Genomic DNA, 10,991 nt, shown 5'->3' with positions numbered 1-10,991 from the left:
CTAAAAACGAGAAAATTAGAATTAAATTTGAAATCAAATTATACATTCTAACAACTATGAACAATTACATCAAACTTTAAGGGTGATTTTGAGAGGATTATTTCACTAGTAAAATTTTGGTCTCATTATCTACCTAAACACCACCAAAACTCTATGTGAAGAGAGAAAAAACTTTCTTTCTCTCTTTGAATAACGCTCTCTTCCCCTCGGTGAGGGAAAATGGTTTCCCTCATCTCTTTTATTGCTTGTTGCTATTTCCTTTTTTGAGTTTCTTTTTTCTCCGAAAGTGAAATTTTATGCCGACTTCTTATGAGGCTCTATCTGTCATCTTTGTTGACGATCTATCTTCCATCCTCATAAAACCGCAATGTCAGCCTTCCCCCCTTGCCGATCATATCATCCACCTCGCCTTTTGCCTTCTCCAACACGTCGTATGCCAGATCTGTGAAGTTTTGAACATTTGTTTTTTTAAAGTCAAATCTTCATTTCTCTTCCGGTTTCAGCCTGTCACATGCCCCTCCACTACTCTCTTCGGAGTCCCAAGTTCCCAACTTCCCAATGCCATCAACTTCTCCACATCTGACACCCACACGCCTGTGTGTGGATCTCTACAACAGACACATGGGCCTCACGCACCGGACAGTATCATCTCGCCGCCTTCTTTTGCCTCGTCCTACGCCAAAACTGTTTTATAAGTCTTTTTCGTTATTTCTGTATTTTTTCTATTGGATGTTGATATGTTGTTGTTTAACACTTAACCTGAACTATTTGGATTCGGCTATTCTCTCACTTAGTCTGTTCGGTCTCCTTGGAAGGAAGACAAGGTCTTAGATGAGCCTCATTTTGTGCCATAACGCAATTATTAGTCTATGCAATTAGTTTGAAGACTAATCAAAGAAAAACGTTTTTCCAGGAATCTTACCATCAAAACTTAAACCCATCTTCCTCTATTTTCCAGCACTCTTTGTACATCAAGTGTTCAGTCGTTAATCGTCACAAAAATTAGCAACCTTCACCATCTCATCTCTATTCAGAGTGAATAAGGTGAACGCCTTTGCTTCCAAAGCTTGAATTGGGATTTTTCAATTCCATTTTAATAAACGCTTTAAAGTCTGTATACCCCCAAACACTGATATTTAAGAAGCACGGTTGACTAACTTTACGTACAAACAACACTCAATTAGAGAATATAAAAAAAAAAGAAAAAAAAGGAAAAGATCAGATATAGCTTTCTAGGCTGCAACTGTCCATCAAATATAACAGCTGATCTCAACTGCTCAGAGCCCAGTGCATATTTCATCATCTCCATAGATAACATGAAATTATCATTTTCAAAACAAAACCCATGTAAAAGAAGAAACAAATATTAATAAGGCGTCCTCAGAAGATATGCTTATAGTTGTCATCAGATTAGACAATCAGTTCTCAAAGATTTCATGCCATCATTGGAGCCCCCATGTTCTAATATCTAAGAAGCTACGAAAGTAGCTACAAATAATTATCAAAAAATAAAACGAAAAACAGAGGATGATTGTAAAATATAAAACTCTGTAAGGGGATTTGGCAAGGTGTTATTCACTGTGCCTGGGGATCAATACTAGGGCAAAGTGACTCAACACCCTTGCACAAAACTGTGCCTCCTAATCCAATAAGACTGGAAGAGAACACCATCAATCCATGGGTATTAGATCAAAGGCATCCAAATAAGAGGCATCTTTACCAGCTACAAGGAAAGACTTATAAACAAACACAGGCAAACAGAGAGAGAGAGAGAGAGGGGTGTGGCTCTCTATGGCGTTGTTGGGTTTATATACTGGGACATTGAATTAGGGTTTCGGTAAATGGGTTTCGTCGCCGATTCGCAAAAAAAAAAAATCCTTCTTTTTCTGTAAAATTACGAATCGGTCGAACTCTTTTGGGGCTTTTGCACAAATTTTGGTGTCTCATTACAGGGCCCAAAGTCTGACCCAAAGTGAACAGCCCAACAAGAGTATTTGGACCCGAGAAAATAAAATTAACACACTATTCATTGTGAAATAGGTCCGGGACATTTCTGGATTCGAAAACTGAAAATAATACAAAAAGCCATTATTATTATTATTATTTTTCTTTTTTTAATATATAAGTACAAAAACCCATTATCAAACATATTTTGAAAATGAATTCTATGGTGCAGCGGATGTAAACGAGCCAAGCTATTTGTGAGTATATTCGGGTTCGGTTTGACTAAACTTAACTTGTGCTCAACTTGATTATTAAATGGGTTATTCGTGAACACAAAACTAAGTTCGAATATTAAACGATGAATACTCGTATAAACTCAGCTCGACTCGACTCAGTTAATGTTCGTAAACCTGCTCGGATAAGGATCAACTTGCTTGTTTAGGCTTGAATCGTCTATATTTATTAATATGTACGTTCGTAAATCTGTTCGGATAAGGATCAACTCGCTTGTTTAGGCTTGAATCGTCTATATTTATTAATATGTACGTTTATATATATATATATATATATATATATATATATATATATATATATATATATATATATTATTTATTAAGTAACAAATAATAATTGAAAATATATATTAAGTAGCAATAATTAATTGGTTATATGTATATTGAATAGTAAAAGTGAATAATATCAATACTTAATCATATGATCTAATGACAATTCAAATACTTAATCATATTATTCATATAATATAATAGGACCATATGATCATATAGTAATAAAACCTTGTTATGATCATATAATCAATATATTATACAAATTAGGCTTGGCAATTTTGACACGACCCGCGAATCTGACATGAATACGACACGAATATATAGGGTTTGGGTTTAGGCTATAACCCGTTTATGATCCGTCAACCCGTTTATGGCACGTTTATGACCCACCAACCTGTTTATGACACGTTTATGACCCATCAACCCGTTTATAACATATTTAGGACGCGATAATTACACATTTTTTTACCAAATTAGTTAAATGGGTTGACACGCTAACCCGATGGGTTGACACGCCAATCAAATGGGTTGACACGGCAACCTGAATTGCCAAGCCTAATACAAATATGATCATATGATCTAAGTATTATTATTAGATACTTAGGAATTAGGATAATTATAACTCATAATGATCACACTTACCATAGATAATCTCATAAGTCATATGATATGAAATAATTCGTAATTCATAACTCTCTTTCTCTCTCTCTCTCTCTCTCTCTCTCTCTCTCTCTCTCTCTATATATATATATATATATATATATAATATTTACGAATTTAAGCACAAGTATAAATTATGCCACATAATGTCATATAAGTATACAAATTCATACTAATACAATGATTAAGTATGAATTAAGATTCTAAGTATCTAGCAATTCTTACTCATACTTAGATAGAATAATTAGGTATATAGATTACAAACGTAAGTATGAATTCACATTAATCATATGATATAATGACAATTCCGAAACATAATCATATTATTCATATACAATGGTAATGTGATTCATATAATCCTAAATTAAGTGATTAGGACCATATGATTATATAATAATTATCATTGTGAATGTTATTAACTTAAAATATGTTAGTTAATATTTATATTGACTATTGTTACAATTTTCTATCGTTAGAGATCAAATTATAATACTTTTTTGTTCGTGATCATATGATAATACTTAGATCATATAATATCATCATTAGGTCTATATTAAGTATGTAAATATTAATTTTTTTGATTAAGTTAATAACTAAATTTCATAGCTTATATACAATTTATAGCCAATTAATAGATTTTTTTTTGTTAAGTTAATAAGTTAATTTCATAGATTAAGTATAATTTATAGCCAATTAATATTTCTTTTTCCAATTCAATAAATTAATTATTTTTTTAGTGAATAAGTTAATTATGTCAATAAGTTGCCTTCATTTACAAAAAAAAACAAAAAAGAGTGCCTAGATAAAAAGATGCGTTGAAGTTTGAACATATTATGGTGATTGGTGAATGGTGGGTTACAAAAATGATCTAAATAATGCATTTTATGATTAAATGTATATTGGGTTAAAATTAAACGATCTAACAGTAGGTGGTGGTTTGATTAAATGTGAACGCATTGAATGGTGAACTGTTCAATTTGTTTGATTAAATGTTGCAGATTTTATTGTATATTTTATGTCGTCCGATTTGTTTGATTAAATGTGAACCATTCGATGCATGATGGAGCATTACAGTTGTAACGCATAAACTCGTGTGGAAATAATCTCTTGTTCCGCATGTCCATTAGTGCATGAAGATCCGACAATTTTCATTTAATCACCAGATAACATCTTTTATTCCACGGCCATGATTGATCATTGGGCGATGTGGAGCTTAATTGTGTGCGGAGAAACTCACATAGTCACATTTTTCTCCAAGCATGGCTGCTTGATGCTCATGCTTACCGAGGCCAAAAAACACGTTGTTCATTTTTAATCGGGCCATTCAATTATTTATTGTTGAATCAGAGCAGTTCGTGAAGGGAAAATGGGATACAGTTGTAATGCAGAGCATGCTCTGGAAATTATGTGGTGTTTGAAATGACCATGAGTGCACTCTTATAAATATGATCCGATGACGTAAGTTGAATCATGAAATTGATGATAATAATTAACGCTTAGGATCACACGTTGCACCGATTTCAGCTATATACAGCCATAGTGATATGAGCGTAGCCTAGGGTAAAGAATTTCAAAACTTTAAGTTATGAAACTTGAAAGTTGAAACATTGAAAGGCACGCCGCACGCCGCACGCCACACGCGGGGAAATCAAATAACAAAAAAAAAAAAAAAACTCATTTCTCAGTCATTTCTTCCTTAATTCTTACACGAGAATTTATGATCAATTAGCATAGTGGTTCAGAAAATTAAAGCCTGCATTTAACGCAGTTGTTCCCTTCTCAACTACACGTTCCCTCTTGTTCAAAATCTAGCCTTTGATTTCCACTCAACCATTTGATTGAATGGCTTCTAGCCTTCTATAAGATTTTTCAAAACCATTTTTATCAAATTCTAACTAGATCACTAGATCGGCTATCCCATCTCGCTGTGGGCCGCCAAATCCCAAATTTTGTGGTAGTCTTATGCTTTCCTCACATGCACCAATGGCAGAGGCAAACATGATCCTTGATATGACTGATATGCTACTCGAGTACTATGCTTTGCGTCTATTGATTTTGTTGTTTTTGTTCATTTCCTCTTGAAGGGTGAAGAGAAAACATTTTGAAAGTGAAGAGAGAACCCGCACCCTGGGCATGTCTCTTAAGTCTTGATTGTTGAAGAAGACTACAAAATAGCCATGTTTCAAATACTCATAACCCTTTCACGTTTTGATGTTCATTTTATTTTTCTTTCACTTAGTAGCTATTTTTCAGTATTTCTAAATTCTAATGTTACTATGTTAAATTGTTAATGTTGATATGATTTTTCAGGGGCTAGTCGATTAGCCTCTACCTCTTTGATTTTGTGTTTTTAATTCTACCAGTTACAAACTCGATACTGGCTCTGAGTCTTTTGTTTTTTTTTTTTTAATTATTAGATTATTTTTTATTTTTTATGCTCTAAATAAAGACTATCAAACCTAATATTGTCTAGTTTATGCTCTGATTATTTTTCAATTAAAGTAATGTTGTGTTTTATTTATGATTAATGATCATGATTATCAAACCCACATAATGAATGTTCAACATGCTTAGCTCACCATGTTTAGAATTATTTACCACGATTAAAATTGTTCAATATGCCTATTTAGTCTTCAACTTGCTACTTATCAATACTCATAGTTATCAAATATGACAATATGTGTTGATTTATCTATTTAGAATTGTTCTTGTTCATCTTTTTAGTTACATTGTTCACCATGTATATATTTTATTTTAGTTAATTTGTTTTCTATCTAGTTACTACTTGATGTGATCTGGGCTGATTTGAAAAAATAAATAAATAAATAAAAAATCAGATTACAACTAAAGTTTGAAGTTTCTAACACTTGCTCTTTTATTTTCTCCTAATAATACCTAATATGATATTTAATAATTAAAATACATGGAGGGTAACTTGCACGAGCTTGACCCAATTGAGGAGGAAGAGTATGAGAAGGAGGGTTCTTTGAAATTAGCCATGGTGCTACTGCGGAAAAAACTATCGAGGTTCAAGATACTGCCGCTAATGAGGTTCCAAATGAAGAAGGCACGCAAAACAATGCACATATAGGAAAGCCTAGGAAGAAGACTTTTGTTGTGTGATCATTTTTCTAAAGTGGAGGTAGGTAGTGTTAGAAATAACCAATGCAAATGGTGTAAGAGCAAATTCACCAAATTAAAAATCGGGTTCTACATCTACTATGGTTGATGCTAGTGAGGTTAATGGTGTGAGCACCATTTAAAATTTTAATTATAACGGAAGTAAGGTGAGAGAAATTTTGTAACAACCTAGGGAAAAACATTAGTCACATCTGCGCTATCACTCCTAAATGACTAATAAATTTAGAGCTTTTCTAAAATATCTTATAAAGTTCGGTTTCACATAGTAACTAAGCAATGTGGAACTTAGCACCTATGAGCATCTAGTGTAAGCCAATTGCTCTATGTTAGTTACTCCTTATCTTCCAAATGTGAGACATGAGTGTTCAAACTTTGTTCTCACATGATCCTTTATCATGAGTATCCCTTTATGCAAGTGAAACATCTGCTATTTAAGAAGTTTATGAAACCTTGCATACTACACTGCCATAAGAGTCTTTGCTTTGCCACCTATGAATCAGAGATAAAGAAATTAAAAACTTTGGTGAATCAAGTTCCTAAAAGTTAACATCACAACTAACAAGTGGACTTCGTGTCAAAAAGTTTCGTATATGGTTGTCACATGTCATTTTATAGATTTTGAATGGCATTTAAATAGGCGTGTGTTGAACTTTTGCAGTATTCTGCCTCTACACTCCGGACATATTATTGCTGATGCACTCCATAAATATTTTAGAGACTAGGGTATTGAGAAGAAAATTTGTTCAATCAGCATAGACAATGCAAAGGCAAATGATGTAGCAATGAGGCACTTAAGAGATTTTTTAATATGAGAAAATCCCTTATTGTTGGGGGAAAGTTGTCTCATATGCACTGTTGTGCACACATAGCTAACTTGATGGTTCAAGATAGCCTTGGTGAGATCAGTGTGATTGTTGATTGTGCAAGGGAAGGTAGTAAATACCTGGTAGCATTTGAGGGAAGGTTAAGGAAATTTGTTGAAATGACAAAGAATTTGCAATTGTCTTCCAATAAATTTGTTTTTGGATGTACCTACTTGTTGGAATAGCACATATTTGGGGAGTGATAGAGTGACCAAAGCATCTTTTGAAACCTTTTAATGAGGAAAAGCTCAAGTGACATGTCTTATGCTATTGTTGGATCTGAATAAATTGATTTCTTTTTCTTTTTTTCTTTTTTTTTTTTTAAAAAAAATCATGAACAAACTGAGAGAGAGTTACCTCTCTCAAAGGATGTGACAACCCTGTTAAAGGAGCTTTGTGACGTCCTACATCGCCTGGGAATTAGGATGTGCTTATATGTATAAATACACCATCTATGACACAACGCATTTTAAAGCCGTGAGGGTCATGAACCTATCAGAACTCCGCAGTTAAGCGTGCTTCTGCGAGAGTAATCCCAGGATGGGTGACCTCCTGGGAAGTCTGGTTTGGGGAGCCAAAAGCGGACAATATTGTGTCATTGGGGGTAGGTCGTTACAAGCTTTTACAAGAACAATGACACAAATGCAGATGTGGCGTAGATAAATAATGCTAGTGAATATATATATATATATATATATATATATATATATATATATATATATATATATATATATATATATAGGTGGTTGTTTATAATTGCATTTAGCTTTATGTAGTATAAAAAGTGACTTAGAGCTTCCCGTGATAATTATTACCAATATATATATAAATTAATCATAACTCATAGCCATAACCTTGACTTATTATGAACTCTATAGGATTGCGACCTGTGCACTGTGGTCCCAAAACATAAAGGAATAAAGGAAAAAGGAAAAAAAATAAAATAAACTAGGAGTCTGTAGAGAAATGGCAATCTTTATCCTTATTAGGCAATCTCTATCACAATACGCAAGTCTATGGTTTTTCCAAATAAGTCAAAACGTCAATCGAAAGTTTGAATGCATTTGCTTGCGTGGACCAACAAGTGGCAAACCAAATAAAGAGACAGCGAAATTAAAGCACTTTATCGAAATTATTGCCCCTATCTTCCCCGATGAAATGATCCAAAACAAGCTTCCATATACATTACTCTCACTTTTGCATGTGACAAATGGTCCATATTTTGGGGTATTTGGTAAAGATTGTTGAGTTGATTTTTTTTTTTTTTTTTTGAGTAGTAGTAAGAAATGATTGATATGATATAAAGTAGAAAGAATTTCTATGAAAAAAGTAAAACAATAAAATAAAATAAAATTGTAGTTGAGTTTTTTATTTGAATAATAATAAAAAATTATTGATGTGAATCATGTGATATAAAAAGTGAAAAAAGTTAGAATATTTTGAAGTTGGTTGTTTTTTGGAAAAAGTAAAAATAAAAGAGGGGAATGGGGTGTTTGTTACCAAACACCCCATTGATGTTAACAATTGCTCTTGAGCTTAGGGAGGTCTTCCCTAGGTATGGATACAATGATTGACAATTTACTTGGGTTTCGTCACATGAGGATTGGGCTAAAGTTGAAATTGTGTGTAAACTTTTGGAGGTCTTGAACCGAGTAACCAAGTTGTATCCAGGAGTAACTATCCAACAACTAATTATTCATTCCTGAAGATTGGTGAATGAAAGACGTCCTAACCAAGATATGTTGGGATGAAAATGACTACATCAAATCCATGGCACAAAGAATGAAAGCCAAGTTTGATAAATATTGTAATGTCCAATAAATTATTTAAGGGTTAAAAACATGAATTAAACTAATTAAGTGATAAATTAGGAAAAACACTTAGAAAATGCTTTGAAGAGAGTTTCTGAGTAACGCGTCCGAACGGACCGATTTTGTGATTGAACGGGTTAGTCAATGAGTTCAGTTCTTGGTGTGTGTCTGGACGGACTTGGCAAAAACCCTATGTCTGCTGCTGTGTCCGGACGGGCCTGTGAACGGGACTTCCAGTAAGTCCCAGACTTCATGCGTGTCCACACGGACCATTTTTGTGTATGAACAGGCCTTACAAAAAATTCACATCTGCGATTTCTCATACACGTGTCCGGACAGGCCACTTACGTGTTCAGACAAGTTTCTTTTAAAATTGCTAGACGACAATTTCCAGCTCATTCCTCTCGTTTTCTTCCTTTCTCTTGCACAAGTTCTCTTCTCTCTCTTAGGGTTTTGACCCAAAACCCTAGATCCTAGTATATTGAAGCTTCTAAACTCAAATCCAACGCAAAAAACGTGATCCTCGAAGCAAGATCTACGTTTTCAACAATGGTTTGAAGTATTGTGTGTTTTGGAGTGTTCTTGATCACCTCAAAACATTGGGTTTTATTTTAGTGAGAAATCAAGGTAAAATTCATAAACCCTCGTTTTTGTCTAAATGTTCTAAATTGGTAAATTTTGTGTCTAATCCTAAGATTATCTTATGGGTTGGTATTGTTAGTTGATGGATTGTCACAAATATTGTGATCCTTTATCATGATGTATCCCTTTGTACAAGTGGAGCATGTGCTAGATAACAAGTTTATGAAGGCTTGCACTCTGTATTGGCAAAAAATATATCGTGCTACTGCTAAAAGATTTTGCTTTGCCACCTATGAATCAAAGAAAAAGAAATTGAAATCTTTGTTTAATTGGGTTCACAAAGTTAATATCACAATTAACATGTCGACTTCATGTAAAAAGTTTTGTATATGGTTGTGACATGTATTTTATTAGATTTTGAATAGAATTTAAATATGTGTGTGTTGAACATCTGCAATATTTCGCTTCCACTCTCCGGACATATTATTGTTGATGAACTCTATAAATGTTTTAGAGACTGTGGTATTTAGAATAAAATTTGTTCAATCACCGTAAACAATGCAAAGTCAAATGATGTAGCAATGGGGCACTTAAGAGATGTTTTTATATGAGAAAATCACTGATTGTTGAGGGAAAAGTTATTTTATATACGTTGTTATGCGCGCACAACTAATTTGATGCTTCAAGATGGCCTTGGCACGATTAGTGTGATTGTTGATTGTGTTACATACAATATTAAATACCTGGTAGCATCAATAGGAAGGTTAATGAAACTTGTTGAAATGAAAAAAGAATTTGCAACTGTCTTCTAATAAATTGTTTGTGGATGTACCTACTTGTTGGAATATCACATATTTGATGTTAGTAGCTGTTCTTGAGTTTAGACAGGTATTCCCTAGGTATGGATACAATGATCGGCAATTTTCTTGGGTTTCGTCGCATAAGGACTGAGCTAAAGTTGAGATTGTGTATAAACTCTTAGGTGTCTTCAACAGAGTAACCAAGTTGTATCCATGAGCAAGTGCGGAGGGAAAGAGGGTTGAGAGGAGTCAAACACCCCCCCTCAACCCCTAAAATTATTTTTTACCCTTAGTAGAAGTCCTCTTGATGCCCTGGTTGCCCACCCTCAACCCCTTCATCAAGGGCATCGACAATTTTCGAGAAGGACTAAGATGCAATCAGACACACGCCGTTTTCAAACTCACACAGAACGTCTTTGTGTTTCTATTTCACTATTATTGTTTTCAGATATTTAGGTTAAAATAAGGAAGAAGACGACTTCTCATGTCTTTTAATTTTTTGCCCAAAACAATGTGTTTAAATTATATGTCAAATTAGTGAAATGAGGCGTTTAATATGTGGGTCTGGCTTTCTTCTCAAGTTGGCTGAGGTGGCTCATTTCAGTTTACGAGGCGTTTCAAGTT

General features: G+C 33.8%; 2 non-coding genes across 2 annotated transcripts; both read right to left on the bottom strand.

Annotated features, from left to right (window-relative positions):
* Positions 1 to 1,215: 1,215 nt before the first annotated feature.
* On the bottom strand, positions 1,216 to 1,307 carry LOC133859037 (small nucleolar RNA snoR118). The gene has a single exon (XR_009898703.1). It is a non-coding gene; the product is annotated as a small nucleolar RNA snoR118 (small nucleolar RNA).
* Positions 1,308 to 1,376: 69 nt separating this feature from the next.
* Positions 1,377 to 1,450, bottom strand: LOC133858999 (small nucleolar RNA R66). Its single transcript, XR_009898667.1, has one exon. It is a non-coding gene; the product is annotated as a small nucleolar RNA R66 (small nucleolar RNA).
* Between the last annotated feature and the right edge of the window lie 9,541 nt (positions 1,451 to 10,991).

Source organism: Alnus glutinosa, chromosome 1 (assembly GCF_958979055.1).
Source record: "Alnus glutinosa chromosome 1, dhAlnGlut1.1, whole genome shotgun sequence".
In the NCBI taxonomy this organism is placed as follows: domain Eukaryota; kingdom Viridiplantae; phylum Streptophyta; class Magnoliopsida; order Fagales; family Betulaceae; genus Alnus; species Alnus glutinosa.
Note: the sequence above shows the minus strand (reverse complement) of the source record. Positions and strands in the feature narration are given on the sequence as shown.